The 16,265-nt window shown below is 41.9% G+C and overlaps 1 protein-coding gene across 1 annotated transcript in view; it reads left to right on the top strand.

Moving 5' to 3' along the window:
- The first annotated feature begins 11,335 nt into the window (after nucleotides 1-11,335).
- Nucleotides 11,336-16,265, top strand: part of gpr83 (G protein-coupled receptor 83) — a 29,570-nt gene continuing 24,640 nt past the window's right edge. The window contains exon 1 of the mRNA XM_022242007.2: nucleotides 11,336-11,533. The gene's annotated coding sequence lies outside the window, so the exon portion shown is untranslated. The remainder of the gene's footprint in view (nucleotides 11,534-16,265) is intronic.

Below are 16,265 nucleotides of genomic sequence, written 5' to 3'. Positions count from 1 at the left end.
GGGTAGGTGCCGCACAGAACGGTCCGACCGATACATTTACATGTATTATCGATTGGCTATCAGGTTAAGTGTTCTCAAGTGGCCAATTCTAACTGATAAATGACTTTTTATTGCATTACTCCCAAGGCTATATGGTTTCAGTGGAGCAACACCCCCTCCATTATTCACTCAAGACAAGTCACTGTTATCCGTCGGATGGCCATGTCCAATAGTCAACCGATAGGAATTTTGAAATGATGCTTTATTTAACCCATGCTACTTATACATGCTACCGGTATAAATTGCATGTAGGTGGGCAGTCCATAAGAAGGGGGGGGGGGGCGTAGCAGCTCTGTCATCGCTTTGCACCAACTAGTTCGAGTCCCAGCTTGGCCCAGGCTGTAAGTGCATTTTGTTTCCAGTCCAGCCTCGCTCTCGCTAGTTTTCTCCGGGCACTCTGGTTTCCTCCTGCCTCTAAAACTGGACCTTCCTCCTAACTCCATAATGTGATGCTGATTAATAAAGGTTATGAATAAAAGCATATAGTTACTGGCGTAAATAGCCGGAGTAAATGAAAGCGCCATTAAAAACCAACGACAACAAGAATTCCATAAGAAGTGTCACAGAGAACGTCCTGCTGAATTCCTGATAATATAATAGACACCTGCTACGAGAATAGTTGATTTTATTTTATGCACATTTACCTTTGCATACCTTTTTTTGTAGCTTTTGACAAAGGGCAAGGCTCCAACAATCCTGATAAATGGACAATTTCTACAGCTGAATTTCTACGATAAGTGAGCATTTCGCATAAATACGTATTTGAAGCAAAGATGGATTTGGTGCAGTTAGTTACCACATTTGGGAATCATTACTGCACGCGTACGGTGACAAGGAATGGTTGAAAGTGTTTTTCGCTGATGATTTAATATCATGTGCGTGATGCGCCTCAATCTCTTTGATCTCTCATCATCTTTTGCTTCGCGGCCGCAAGCACAAATATTACAGTTTATCAAGGTACGTTTCGCTTACTATACTACACAGTGCAAATAGTGTGATTGTGACACATTCTTTTCCCCCTAGTGCACTTTCACATTTACGGAGATATTAGCCCTAGCACGAAGGCGAACTGTCGACGATCCGGACGACGGAATTGAAAGACGTTCTGATGCAAGTTAGCCATATGTAATTCCCGTCACTCAAGCTGGGAAAAAACTAGGCTAATGCATCTGTAAGCACTGCCTCTACTTGGATTCTTGCTTGATGAAAAGAGGTGTTCTCGAAATTTTGGGAATTCTGCAGTCACGTATAATAACAGCAAACAGCCAATGCAATTCCGTCGACGGTGTTTATTCTGAAGGGACTTCCTAAACTTTTCTTATTCTTGGAAAGGTATAAGCTGTTATAGGTTGTAAAGTATCACGACATCATATGCCAGTCCAGCTTCCTCGGGCAATTTTCAGAGGATATCTGTTAAATCAAGCTTTCACAAAAGGTTTCTTAAAATTGAAGAAAATGAAAAGCAAAACGTCAGACGGACGACACAGAGGATTGACGGATAGGATTATCCTCAACATTTTTATAGCAGCCATAAAAGTTCGTATTTCTCAGTTATCTCAAATGATACTGTAATGTCAAACTAAAGAGCACTTTAAAAGGTGACACAAAGAAAATACAGGAAGTGAGTTTTAACCCCTGTACCAAGCTTATCTTGTTGAAAGAATAATATCTGAAAATTTAACGTAACATGTATTCCTCAAGATAAAGACAACAAGAGGTCCGTTGAAACAGTGTATCTATTTTTATCAACTTCATACTTAATTCAGTTTTTAGGCCTACTAACCCTGTTGTCTTTCCGAATCCAAACTAAATTTGAGTCCTCAATTTAGATGAAATTAATGGACTTCGGCATCGAAAGGGTTTCACAGAAAACTGTTCAGCGTCTTACTGAATGGAACATTTTATATTACACAAATGCAGTATTGTGTACAATTTCTCATATCAATCAGAGAAAAACGTCAAGGAAACCTATGTCCTCATCACGTCTCAGTTTCCAAACCTCGGGGTACATATACCAAAGCACTCGGCAGCGATTGGTGGGAAAAAGACAGATGTGATCCGCATCAATCGGAGGAAGACGAAAGTCAATTTCACGGACGCTGGACTAAGTCGAGGACAGGCTGACATTGACCTGCAGTTTCCGAGGGACGTTTTTCCAATAGTAATGGATTTAGCCGTATCAAAGCAGACAGCTGGTTGTCATCTCAATCGGCCTGTGGAATGGGAGACCGTGACCGGAGAATGCGCAAAGACGCGTAGATTCACCGATTTCCAGGCCTTTTGACCAGTCTGCAATACAACACGGGATTTCGGCACTTTGTGTTATTTTGTGAATTCGCTGGCTGATTAGAAAACTCTGCAGACGAATATAGATGTTTGTAAATGAATAAGTCCTTTTACAAGTGGGCCCTACTACTCACACTACTACCCATCTAAAGCGCTGCTGTTAACAAAACGTTAGAGCTCCAGATTCATCATGCCTATACCGCATTATATATACCATCAAACCTTGGTACTAGGAAATTCATTCGTTTTGATCGGTCAGCTTCGCGGCGCCTCAAAAGCTAATCTCATTTCAGAAGAGATCATACCACGTTCAATCGTAGTTGTAGTTGAATGCTTTTCCAATCATGCGATTTACATAATGGAAAGCTGCAAGTGACCATGTTTTGTTTACGGATCAGTAACTCACAGTAAAGAAAATCTACGAAGGCCAGCTTGTAAGAAAATATATTCCTGGATCACAACAGGGCCTTCACGGCATATGAAAGTCCATGACCGGGATTTGAAAGACCTCCTGAGTCCACATCCTTTCTACAATGTCAGCTATAACCACTGTTACAAGCCAGTTCAGCAAAACGTCTATTTTTCTGTTGCACCAACAACGTCCAATACATTGAAACGCGTCTGAAGCTATATAATATATTACCAGAAAGCAAGTAGCGAGGCATTTGCCGTGAAAGCTTCAGGTATTAATCGCAGGTATTAATCACTTGTCTGATAGGGCACTGAGACAATAACATTTGGAACAAACTACTGAGAACACATGCACTTAAATGCACTGCCTTGGTGGAACTGTGAAAAAAATGAACGCAAAAAAAGGCTGGATCCACTTATCTGACTCGGTGTGTTGACTACTTTCAGTTTATTGTCAGCTTTGCTCAGCTCAACCACCTAACCAGATTTAGGAAGAAAATATCCATATCTCTTCGTAATTTCGGTAATAAAAATGTAAGACTGGCATCTCCGGCATGTCCATGTGGAGCTCTCTCAATACAAAATGGCAAAAATAGCCAAAGGAAACTTGAACTTCCGCTATAATAAAATTAAAGGTAAGTGTCCAGCCAGAACTTAGATATTCCTCACAGCTTGTGCCAATTTTAGGTGTTTGTTTGCAGCACAACATAATTATGCCACAAAATGCAGTTCGACTGCCTCCAGTGATGTATGTGCTATTAGACGTGAATTACTGAGTCGCATCTATAATGTTTTCTGGCGCTGGCATGATTAGGAAGATTTACTTCCTACTTCATTGCCCCCGGCGATGTCTTGTAAACACGACGTGAATAAAACCTGCAAGGGGAAAAAAAACATCCGTCACAAAATATCTGAAAGAGGTCAAAGTGGAGAAAGATATCTTGGGGCTCTCCATGGCAGGGCTCTGAAAGTACACTCGTCAAGAAAATTTATCATGACGGTACGTCGGCACGGGAACATAAGCCAAGTATCTCCTCTATAACCGTCCTTTCATGCACCTGTGTTTGGCAATAAGAATTCCCCAGGCACGCTCGGAAAAATTAAAAGCTCTCGAAGGGGAAAACGGTTAGGAACACCCTCAACTATTTTTTAAGTCGTTGCTTTGCGCTGGATAACAGGGACAGCGATCGGAACGAAATGCAGTCCGAGGCAGTTCGCGGTTTTTCTTTCCCTAGACGTGTCCCGAGATCCGCCGCCCAAATTAGATACACACATGACACACTTCCTAACGTCAAAAACACACAGAAAGGAGGCCGGTATGCACGGCCGCGTGTTTACTGTGCTGCATTCAATTTGCCCCAAAAAATCAACGCACCTGACGAGGTGGAACATCACTGCTAGGCGGGAAAAGAAATCGTCAAACAATCCGAATTTCTGTGGCGTGTACTTAGCTGATGAAAAACCGTCCCCATGGTGGATTGTCTTTAAACTGCAGACAAAGAATTCACCCACAAACATTGCTTTGGATTTTGGAGTTTTAGCATGAAATCTTTATTTTTTGTTTGGTTTTACAATGCAGTGACATGCTAGAAGTCTGACGTTTCGACTCTCACTGGCAGATCTTCATAAAACCAAAATAGCCGGTACACCGAGACAAACAAGCATGCTAAAAACAATCCAGGCATGGGAGAAAATAAACGACCGAGAGGATGATGGACAAAAGACAAGTAAAAAGAGTATTAATTTGTTACTCCCTGTGGGGCTTTAGGGTTGAATGGCCTGGAAGATTTTTCCATAGTTTATCGCTGCTGAAGCAAACAGCATCTTTGCGGTGTCCTGTCCTGTAGCGGTTCATATAGGATCACATCAGAAATGGAATGGTGTTTGGAAAGAGTCACAAGGGGGTAACCTAGCCGCTCTGTGTTGATCGCTGTGGCCGTAGCGAATCGGTTCGTGAGGTGCCCTTTGTCTCTCCAACACACTGAACACCGCACACCCTGCAAGAGATCAGCAGTGGAAGAACTGCCAGTATAATGGTACCATCAGTCCCGTAGGGGTGCCGGAAGAGTGTCCAGAGAAGGTGCATGATTCCCATACAGACATGGTCCAAGCAGAAAACACATCTGTTTGAGTCACACTCGAAGGTGACCGTGCCAGGTGGGACGCAGTGAATCCAAGGGAGGGATCTGCGCTCAAATCGCACACATAACATTCATAATTTTGTACTTTATACTTCTTGGTTTTTATAATGAAAATATTTGAAACGTCACACAAGTTTCAATGCACCTGGAACACTTTCTTGCGAGGTGCAGAAAATCTTTTTTTTCCTGTTAATAACATATGTATACAGTACAGGACACAGCGATACTCATTCGCTGTGGGACCTTGTGCCGTGACCTCGTGCTATGCAGGCTCCCATTTTGAAGCAATTCTGCGAGCCGAAGTGTTTCAACAAACTCATAACGCTGTATGTCCCTTAAATGGAAAAGTGAACTACAATATGGAAAGACTCTGCGTTCTGCTATCGGTGGTATTTAATGTGTACGCGCTTCTGTCAAAATGACGGTGGAACGAAGGTTGTTCATCCTGTTATTTTGAATTGCCGGGAGGGAGATGCACTTATTAATGGGTAATTTTGGTTATTTGACAGCGAGGGGAAAATCCAAGCATGTACTCCGTTAAAATTGACCGTGACACGCATGCTACGTAATCCAAACCGACAATGTTGAACGGCAGTTCTGTTGGCGCAATGAGCGACAATGCTGTAAAAGCCAATAATTATGTGATGCATGTACCGGTAATTCACCGGCTGGTAGCCGTCAAAGCCGCCCTCTCCCCGAAAACAGGACTTTAATTAAGCACTAAAACGCTGAATCACACTCACGGGAAGGTTCACTACCTTTTTATTAGTAAACACTTAATGGAGCCCAACCCAACATATCAACGATGAAATGTCGCCCTTGTCGGAGACACACTTATCACAATGGGCAATTAGCAAACCCTAAATTTCCACTGGGTTTTCAAGAGGGTTCAGCCACCGTAGACACTCAGCCATAATTTCCCCTATAAGGCCATTTAATTTTGATAGCTCTACACTATAATGGTATTTCATTTGGAAAACTAGTTGTCAAAACTGAGCCTTTCACCAGGTCGCCGCCAGGGCTGGTGGGAAATGCTTTGACGCGTTTTGCAGTTTTCAGCTGGCCAAGTTCTCATGAAAGGTGATTTTAATAAACTTACCGGAAAAAAGTTGCATGATCGCGGTTAATTCAATATTAGATAAAGTCCTTGAAAAAGGTGGTTAGCTCCAAATATTCACACAGAATATCCATATAATATGATTTTTGGTACAGCATGTTGGCCTAGTAATAAAACTCAAACTTCATCATTTAAAAATATTCATTATACCTAGTGCAAAGTCCATTGTTGAAACATTGCCGATGGAGGTTGCCGTTGCTACAGATCGCTAAGAAAATGCACCGCAAGACTTCTTACGACGGCGACTGAAGTCATTCATCACTCCATTTTTTAGATCCCAGTTTCAAGCTATTTTTACGTTTGGCCGGTAACGTAACTGAAGCATGCCCCTTGGCATGGTTGTTGACGTAATGAAGAAAATTGGGCTGAGCTGCAATCTACGTTTATGTCTACTGTAGTTTGGAATCATCAATATCTGTACCACACGTCGAGTTGTGGGGCAAATGAGCAATTTCTTCACGGAAGGAACGAGCACCATTCGGTGCAATAACATGCCTTTGGACAACAGTCTTTTTATTCGCCCTTTCCTTGCAGGCAAAAAGGGTTAAAGACCGGGCAGGGTATCGGCCGAACCAGATAACGGAAAATGGGTATTTTTGAAGCATCACATCTGTTGCAGGGTAACGTTGTGTAAATTGTTGGCTATATTACCGCACGTGCACAACATTTTTGTTCGCCGTCTAACCTCAAACGACAGAGCAATTTTTAATTAATGCCTGCCTATTGCCAAAATAAAATCAACTGACACTTGGCAGGAATTTCAGTTTAAATTGAATCCAAACCATGCCGCAAGGACAGGTGCAGATTGCATCACATGAACGAGCTGATCCACTTAAAAGAAACGTCCCATCCACGAGGGCAGAATCGCAGTAGATAGCGATCTTCTCCCGGTTGCCCACACCAGTGTCAGCTGCCGTGTTTGAAATTCACTCCGCCTTAAATCTTCCCGGATCGAATTCCTAATTTTCTTGCCACAGCTCAGCCACTCTATTCAATGTGGCGCTTTCACACGATAATGACGTCCCCCAATTTGGTTTAGCCGTGAAGTCATAACGCATGGTGCGGCGCCCGAATCTCGGTCAATCTGCAAAGGAGGCCAGATTGACATGATAACTACCCAACCGAGAATATATGAGAGGTTAGCCGAGCCATGTGCGCTCACAACAAGGTGGTGTATCCACCGGGACTACACTGCAATACTATACACCTGGCGCGCCTGGTACCCGAGATGGATTTACAGGAGTCCCACCTCGCCCAGCACTTTATACGTACTGTAGGACGCCCTTATCGTTTTACGTTGCAGGTACTGCATTTTCTTTGATTGCACTGATAATCGCAAGTGATTGCTTCAAACGATCAGAAATAGATCATTTTCATGCGGAAACTCACAAAGTAAGACCTCAAAGATCATCAGTCGCCCTTTTTTTGATGTCTGATATAACATGAAGCACAAATTCTCCCTTGATGACATAAGACTACAACACTGTATTGAAATTTGTCGGTGTTTCCCACATAAAGATGGACAATTTGCCGCACGTGGATTGGGTTCCTCATTACCTGCATCATTATTGACCCTATTGATGAGGAAGGCGAACTTTTTGGCTTGGAAAAATGTGTGTTTTTTCCCGAACAGTGTCTTTGATTGTCATAAAAATGGCGTCAAAATATTTGTAACGGTAGCTTGGACAAATTTCTGAAGGCTCAGCACAAAAAACACATCAGAACAATCATCTAGGGAAATATAGAGGGACTGGGTAAATTCATTTACATGGGAAAGACAAATTAAAAAAATTCACAGTCAGATGTGAAATGCATATGTGTCGGATACAATGACCACAAGAGTATTCCATTAAACAGCAAACATTGTTCTCGAGGCACGTGTGCATCCCTAACGCATACCGTTTCTTAGGATTCATATAAAATAATCCGACGTATTACCTATTCCAACTCCCCGAGTTAAGACAGATTACAGCTAAATGTTATATGTAAAAGTTTGTCTGTCATTTTTTTGAAATAGACACACAAAGGCTGAACAATTCCTACAGGTTTATTGCAGACTTATATTGTGTAAATGAAAACAAACGATATACAAACCCTACATTCGATTTGCATTTCATGTGCCGCGATATGGCATTTGGATGTGAGAGAAGGCTGTGATTTATGAGACTTTCGGGGCCATTTCGACTAAATTATTCAAAACCGCATTATCGTACACTGGGAACGGGGAGGAAGGGAGAGACAGAGCACACTGTTGATTGCAACACCCCAGCAATGCACGAATAAATCCATCAGGGCCTCCAATAAATTATCTTTCCGGATGACCACAGTTTTTCGCCGCGTGCCTTTCACAAAGTGCGATCGAATTCCATCGAGCAACACCGTCTGAGAGAGTGGTGGTGGTGATTTGAATAAATCTACGTGGAAATGTCGGCTGGGAAACGTTAATCAGAGAAAAACCCTGTTAAACGATCATTAAGGGTCAAGAAAGAAGGATTTGAAATTTAAAAAGTATTGTGTCCTTGAGGCAACTGTTAAACCTAAGTAAAACGTGAATTCTGAACGATGGGAAAGCTAGGCTGTACATGGCGCCTCTCAATCGGAACTATAGATGCTTGTTCGAATAACAACATAAATTCGCTTTGTGAAATGTGATTTTGGATATTTTCTATATCAGCAACCTATTTCATTCGTGTATTTCAAATCAAGGAGAAAAGTGAACACAAAGCCTACAAATTCTACAACAAAAGACATTTTATAAACATTATTGGATAGAAGCCAACGACCAACAATGGGAAAAATAAAACGGCCCGAAAAATTAGAGTATAAATACAGTTTGGAATGAATTCGATATTTCACTTCAAAATAACGACGTGTCGCTAAAGATTTGAACTTGTCTGATCTTGAAGACGAGGTGAGGCATATTTTACATAATATTTTACTGAAATTGTTACCCAAGGAAAGAATGGGTAATGTGGTGAATGCTTTATAAATCAGTCAACATCCATGCATGGGGAATCGACCAGCTTTCTTGACATTCAAGTCAATTTAAAATCAGTCACAGTGCAGGAGTTTACGTAGGTGTCAGGCATTTTGTGAGCTGTAGAGGTGATTTTACATTAAATAATTATGGAATCGATTTTGACAAAAATGGGATGGAATTTGAGCCACTCTCTCAATATTTATAGATCAGTGAGATATATTATATAGGTTGTTTAATCGATGATTGACTATCACCAGCATAAAAAAATTATACAAAGTGTCACATTTCCTCCCAAAATTAGTGCAACGTCGCCAAAGAGACTGACAGCTGACGGGACTTTTCAAACACTGGACTCTTTTCTTTCTACACTGTTCCAAAGTTAAAATGGTCTGTTATTTTCTACTAAATCTCATTACGCCAAGGTTAAGCAGAAGGAACATTAACGGGAAAATAACATAAGTTCATTTCTGGGGTTATTGTCCGTAGCACTTTCATCAATCCTTATGTTTACGACGTCATCAACAGCAATGCGACTAACACAATATACACCTCAACACCTGCGACAAGACTGAGCCCAAAGCGTTTACGTAAGGCCTCGTATGGAACCTGCCTGCTTGCACATTCATCACGTCACCCCACCGGGCAAAACACGTTTGAAAATAACATTGAAGTGGAACATTAAGTGACAGATGATTGCGAGCGGAAAGTTCAGCTCGGTAAGGTGTTCCCATTCTCAGTTATAGACGGTCATCCCAACGGACACTGTGAAGACAAGATGGCCACCCAATTGGCTCGGGGAAAGGCGGGCTTAATGAAAACGGCTCACGGCTGACATTCTCATAGAGGTTTGCCAAAAACAGCAAAAAAACACACACACGCACACACAAAGTTTTTGAGAAAAAACCCTTTTAGATCATTTTCTATTAAAACAGCCATTTTTGGTGTAAATCGGATGTACTTATGCATTCAAATTCTGGTAGGTGTTGTGTATTTTGTTCTGTGAAATGCAATGTTATACAGCAGCAAACAACACCCGGTCTTGATTGATTTATTCCTACATTCGCAGGAGCAGTACACGTCGTTATAACTGTACTGTCAAACGGGATTAAGGTATGCATATTGAGGGACTGTGGGGTCTTTTATAAAATGTCATCGGAAACAAGAAAATGCCAAGAAGAAATTTACACATGAATCGCAACAACACTCTGGCAAATAACCCTGGGGGCGTGTAAAGTGAGCCCTCAATGCCTGTAATCACATTCATTATTACCACATTACAAAATATTCTACACTCCGTGCTGAATCGAAAATTCGGATTTGAAAAAAAGAACAAGAGAGAAAAACAATGTCACGATCGTGACTGTCCCTCTGTCCTTTAGTCGTGTTAGAAATGCAAAGCACGATGTGGGCTTCAAAATCAGTTTGTCAGTTTAGCAAGATACGGGTTCGGAAATTGTTAGACTCCTATTAGAGGAGTGATAAATTGCGCGGGCTGGAATCGATCAAAAGGCGTCGGCAAACATGCCTTTCACGTAGCAGTTGAAACCCCAGTCCATTAGAAAGAATCTACCGCTGTCATCGCCGCCATTAATTTGTCAAAAGTGCGTATATATACATAACACTTAACACGGTACATTTCAGAGAATGGAGATTTTAGCAGCTCGTTCGGAATGTGACTTTTGGGATTAGACCAGTGTCTTCGGGGTTTCAGTTGTCAAGAACGATCTATAAGGCAGTCATTTCCCGACTTACTGACAGGTTTTGTATCATTCCTATATGCGACACATTAATAGAGAATACAGGGAGGGGGTCATTACCCGATAGCTCTATGAGTGGTGGGCCTAAACACTAGCGCAGCATTTAATGGGCTGTGAAAGGCGAGAGTTAAAGGTTCCGTAAAGCCAATTCCCATGACCAAAAAGAAGTCATTTTTGGTAACGCATTTTAGTCACCGGCATTAAATTTTATCCGTGTATTGTGCACGTTTGATCAGACGTTGGAAATCTGAAAGACAAGTCTAACATTTCCTTGCACAATACCAGACAACCACCGGCTATCCTGGAATAATCCACATTAGACGTACAATGCTGACGCGCGCATTTTAAGTGTAAACCTGCGACTTGATTATCTATGGCATTGAGCATGCACCATTATCCGGGAGAGCCAGTTGAAAATTGGAGCTTGCAATGATATTGGAATTCATGAAGCTAACCTATCATTTCTGCATACAGTTTCCAATCCTAAGCTAGCCTAAACATGTAATAGACTTAAGTAACCCTCCCCCCCGCTTCGGAGAGAAATGGACTAGTCCAGCAGAATTTTCGTACAAAACTGCCGCCACGTTTCACAGGGGCCCTGATAAGACGGCAGAGTGGCAGCCTTGTGGCACCGGGAGAAGGTTTCCACCGAGCTTACGAACTACGTACACTGTTAAAGATGAGATATATCGGCTGGAGCGTCATACGCTGGACTAAAATCTTCGATTGAAATGAAGGGTGTCCTTCAGTAACCCTTTATCATGCACGGCTGATCATAAACGTGCCGCAATTCGCATTCCAGGTAAGGATTTCGGAGAAATTAACATTTTCACTAACACGTTTGGTAGTAGATATTTCACCACGAACTATGAAGAACGGTTTATCATCCAGTATAATTGTCAGAATTAACTAATGATAGCTTAGCAGTGGTAAGATCACTAATGGCTCTGGAGAGCAATGATAATGGAAAAACCATGTTATATAGCGTTTGCATTAGACAATACTTTTATGAGGAGAGAAATCGCAATTGGAAAAAACAAAACAATGAAATTCGGTAGACAACACGCAAAACAATAAAGGAATTGGTAAACACCCAACCTCGAAAGGAAACTCGATGGACTTCAGAAAAAAGAGCGGAAACAGCGTAGGCTGCAAAATGGGGAAACTATGTAGACAGGCCATCGTAAATGTTATGGTTTTTGGTGTAAGAACAGAACATCTGACAGATGATGGTAAAGAGTTTATTGATAACTAATTACAACGCAGGAAGACACAAGAAAATATGCTTGATTAGCCGTTTGGCCTGTCCGCATGCAATCACGTTTTAACCTCAGGTGAAATTTATGTGTCTCCGTCTTCCCTAGCAGAGAAGGCAACAAACGGGCAAAAACTATAACTGCACTTATTGAACCCATTCTTTGACGTGGAATCATTCGGAGAACAAATCATAAAGAATAAATGGCAGGCCAACAGCAGCAGCAGCAACAGCAACAACACCCAAACACAATATGTTACTAGGTTAACCTCGCAGGTACCCATTTGCTCCTGGGTAGAGAGAGGCACACAGGGCCCAAGTGACTTGCCCAAAATCACAACATGCTGCCACCAGCTGGATTCAACCCCCAAACCTATGATCGGAAGTTACAAACCCTAACCACTCGGCCACATGCCCCCCCATTTCTGAGCAATCGTTTCATTGCAGGCAAAGCATTAAAATAAAAGCACCAATATAACTCAACCAAATGAAATCCATGGTATAGATTTAAGATAAATGAATGTATTATGACATGCAGCGCCTCCTTTAGAGTACTCTGTCGAATCTATTTTCTTTTTCAATTAATCCATGGCCCCACTGACATTTAGTGCGGTAGACAAGATTAATCTCTTGTTTTTGGAAGGTTGATCCCTTATTATGATCCATTCCCTCAACCTTCTATCGCATACACCTGCTTGCAAAGCTTTTCTAATATGCACTATAGCACAAGTAAATGAAACTGCTGATACGGTGATTGATAAAAGGCCAACTTTCTCTGGCATTTTGGTTTCACTATGTCCAAAAGAGATCTGATACTGTTCAGCGCTTTGGCTGCCGGGAGCCTGCATTCCAGCGAGAAACATCAAAGTTATTAAATATACGGGGTAAGGAAAGTTTAATGGTTGAGGCAGTTGAGGCAGTAATTAATAGTCCAACAGGGTATCTTTAAGTAAACACGTTGCGGAGGCTCGTTGTAATTCTTGGTTGTTGATTGACACTGCGGGTAATACACCGTATCTTCGTGAAAAATGTTAGGAATGTTCAAGTTCCACTGTTGACGCAGTTTTGGGCCAATACGATTCTGTACAGAGACATGGTGAACGTACGTGTTTTCTCTTCTACGCGCGTCTCGTACCCGCACGTACGGCTTTCCATAAGTCCGTCAACACTTACGCCAAACGTTGCGTATTCGACAAAATGCACACGTGTGTTATGTTATTGGCGTCGATTCTGGTGTGCGTGAAAGTGAAACGCATGAACTCATCGTGTATGCAATGCAACCCAAAAAGTACATATGGAAAGGCGGCGTTATACTGCATTTACCTCGTCTGTAAGTTTTGTAACCCACATGTCTGAAAAATAAATAGTGCGCAAGGTTTTACGACGTATCTAAGGTTTATATGGCTTACGTTAGCAGGAGGGAGAGGGCAAAACTATTCACCCTGTCCTAAATAGGCATACAGCTTTGTACGCCAGAAATAGCCTGATCCACTTTGATATTTCTTAGCAACTATGCGGCATCCTGAAAGATGAATGAAACACTCAAGCACGTGCCCGTTTGGCACTGCGAAAGAGTTGATTCAATCGGCCTTATAGACACACCTCCATTTCGCAAATTATGAAATGCCCATTAACCTCTGGAGAACAAAACCCGTCTCTTATGTACTGAGGTAAAACCTCAGCTGGTGGTGCTTCACCACTGCGGTCTGCCGATAGATAGTCAAATAGGTATGGGGAATGCAGTGCGGAGCCAAGCAATACGTGATGGTTTTATTCATTTGTCATCAGGACAAAAAACAAACAACAAAACAAAAAACAAACAAACAAACAAACAAACACCCCAACGAACAAGAAAAACAAAAAACAAAAATCGAAACAGTCTCTTTGAATCTGGCGACAGAGACGCGTGTCGTTTACATATCACGATTTATTTCAGCTTCAAAATGTTACATGCAGCCGTTTGCAATAAGCATATATAATTGTAGTGTTGAACAGAGCGACTGACTCTTTTCTATTTTGTGCCGTCAGCTCCCTAGACCCCACATCGATTTTCCAGAATCTAACATCTCGCAGCCCTGAATTCAAAGAGGGTTTTTTGGTGTGGTTCTTGTATATTTTCCCCTTTTACTCGAGCACAGGAGGAATAGGTTGTTGAGGGTATCACAACTAACGGCTGAGCAATTTTTGTGCAAATATATCACGTGCGGCCTGAAACGTAAAATTCATCTTTAACTTACTAGAGGTTGGTTGAATTCATTTAATAAAATTAGTGAGTTCCCCATTTGTACACAGTCAAAGCCTCGTCGTTCTTAACTTCAAATAAGAACGGCTAGAAAGTCAACATTATTTCTTACATTAATCCGAATGCTGGGTTGGTAGTAAAACGGTTTTTCTGAACAAATACTGCCAATCAATATATGCAAGAGTTTATTTTATTTCGCCCCGAGGAATAGGCCCTATATACTGTTGACTTCTTGAGCACGGAAGAGCCGTGACACAGTCCAGATATGATAAACTTGTTTAGCACTTTAAGAATCAGACCCGCTTTCGTCTTGAAAAACCTTAGTTTTAAGCTGTTTTCGCCAGAACACGTTTCTTTATTGGCCCATAGTTGTTTCTTTCATACCGAGAGGAACACCTGCCTGTCCTCCAAATGTCGCCAATTACTTTGCGTCAAGTCCATTTTCCTGTTGCTAATTCGCATTTCCATTTGCCTTGGACATCCCGTTATTCTCTGGAGTGGCCTCGGGTCAGCAGACGCTCAAAGAAAGTTTGATTTAGAGTCTTTTTTCCCTAGATTTGCCGGACAGAGCCTTCACTCTGTAACATTTACCAATGAGTAATCAAAACGCACAGGTTGACATTTTTACCGCAAGAGAGAACGGATGACGAGCTGATCTCTTTTCTAGTAACCAGTAGAGAATAATAAGCCGATGAGTGAGTTGAAAATGGGAGTGAATATTTAAAGCCTATTATTCTCTATCTCCTCGAATGCAGGCTCTTGCAATAGCACTGCACATAAGTCAGCATTATGATTGTGACCGACCACAGGTCGAACACTGATACAGTTTACCCGATCCGGCGATCAAAGATGTGAAAATGTCTCCTCTAAAGGGAAGTGCTTGTGTGAAATGTACATAGTGTTGGTTATCCGAAGATTCTCCCTTGCCATTACAGGTCGTGTTGGACATATATTCACCACAGCAGGAAGGCAGATGTGCTGGGACTCACTGTCGCAAAATTTCATTCCCCTTGTTATTCCCGTTATAGCCTCCGGCTCTAGCAACGCATTCCTATTGACTTATGTCAATGTTGGAACAAAAAGCACTTTCATTAGTAAATTGAGGTGTCCTTTACACATGGGTGTTGTGCGTGGCAGGCAGGTGGACTCTATAGTACGAGACAGTGCGTGTTTTCTGAAATTAAACGGCGCGTGTTCCTACCCCTGGCGGTTGTTTTACCTCGGTCGACAAAACGATTGTTCGAGCTATAATTCATGGAAAATGAATAAAAAATATCACGGCCTGTGACAGGAATCTAAAACAGCAATGAACCTTACTGTCTGAACGTGTTTCGGAGCAGGATTTCAACAAGTTTTCTGGTGCCATCCACCGGTTAAAAACCCAAACAAGCAAACCGATAAGGTCATACTGGAAATCAGCTGTCCGAAGAAAATAGACGCTTTTTGATGACCGATGAGCCGTAATGATTGATATCTTAATTAAAAACATGACCGTGACGGCCAGGCTGGCAGTGCTGTACAAACATTCTCATCCAAACTGCAATACGTTACTTGCCATATCGAGTCCACAGTGTGCAAATTAAGCGATTGTATTGCAAACGTCAAGTTGAGGAAGATAGCGGAATTTCATACATCAGCATCAGCCGGGTTGTTGAGGTTTGCAAGTTGGAGGGGCTTGAAAATGCCGGAAGTCGTCAGCCAGTGTCTATTCGGTCTGACGATGAATATGCCGTTACGTTAATACCGGTCGATATGATCATGTCCGTCAAGGAAATGCACTTAACAAACTGCCCCACTCCAGCATCTGCATTAACACTCTGCATTAATTTGCCACTATGGAACTGAGACAATGAGGTGCCCTAATGTTTCCACATGCGCAACCCATCAGCCGCCCACTTATATGCAACATGATCTGAAATCCGTAAAGTTTCCCTTTAAACCCATCTATTAACGCTTGGGGAGTCTTTTTTCCCATGCTCCCTTGCTTATAATGCAACTGCCATTTTTAAAAGAAGTCTGTGGGAGTAATTTTTACTG

This window comes from Acanthaster planci, linkage group LG13 (genome assembly GCF_054643075.1).
Source record: "Acanthaster planci isolate LZ-2023a linkage group LG13, COTS_SCS, whole genome shotgun sequence".
NCBI classification, from domain to species: domain Eukaryota; kingdom Metazoa; phylum Echinodermata; class Asteroidea; order Valvatida; family Acanthasteridae; genus Acanthaster; species Acanthaster planci.
Note: the sequence above shows the minus strand (reverse complement) of the source record. Positions and strands in the feature narration are given on the sequence as shown.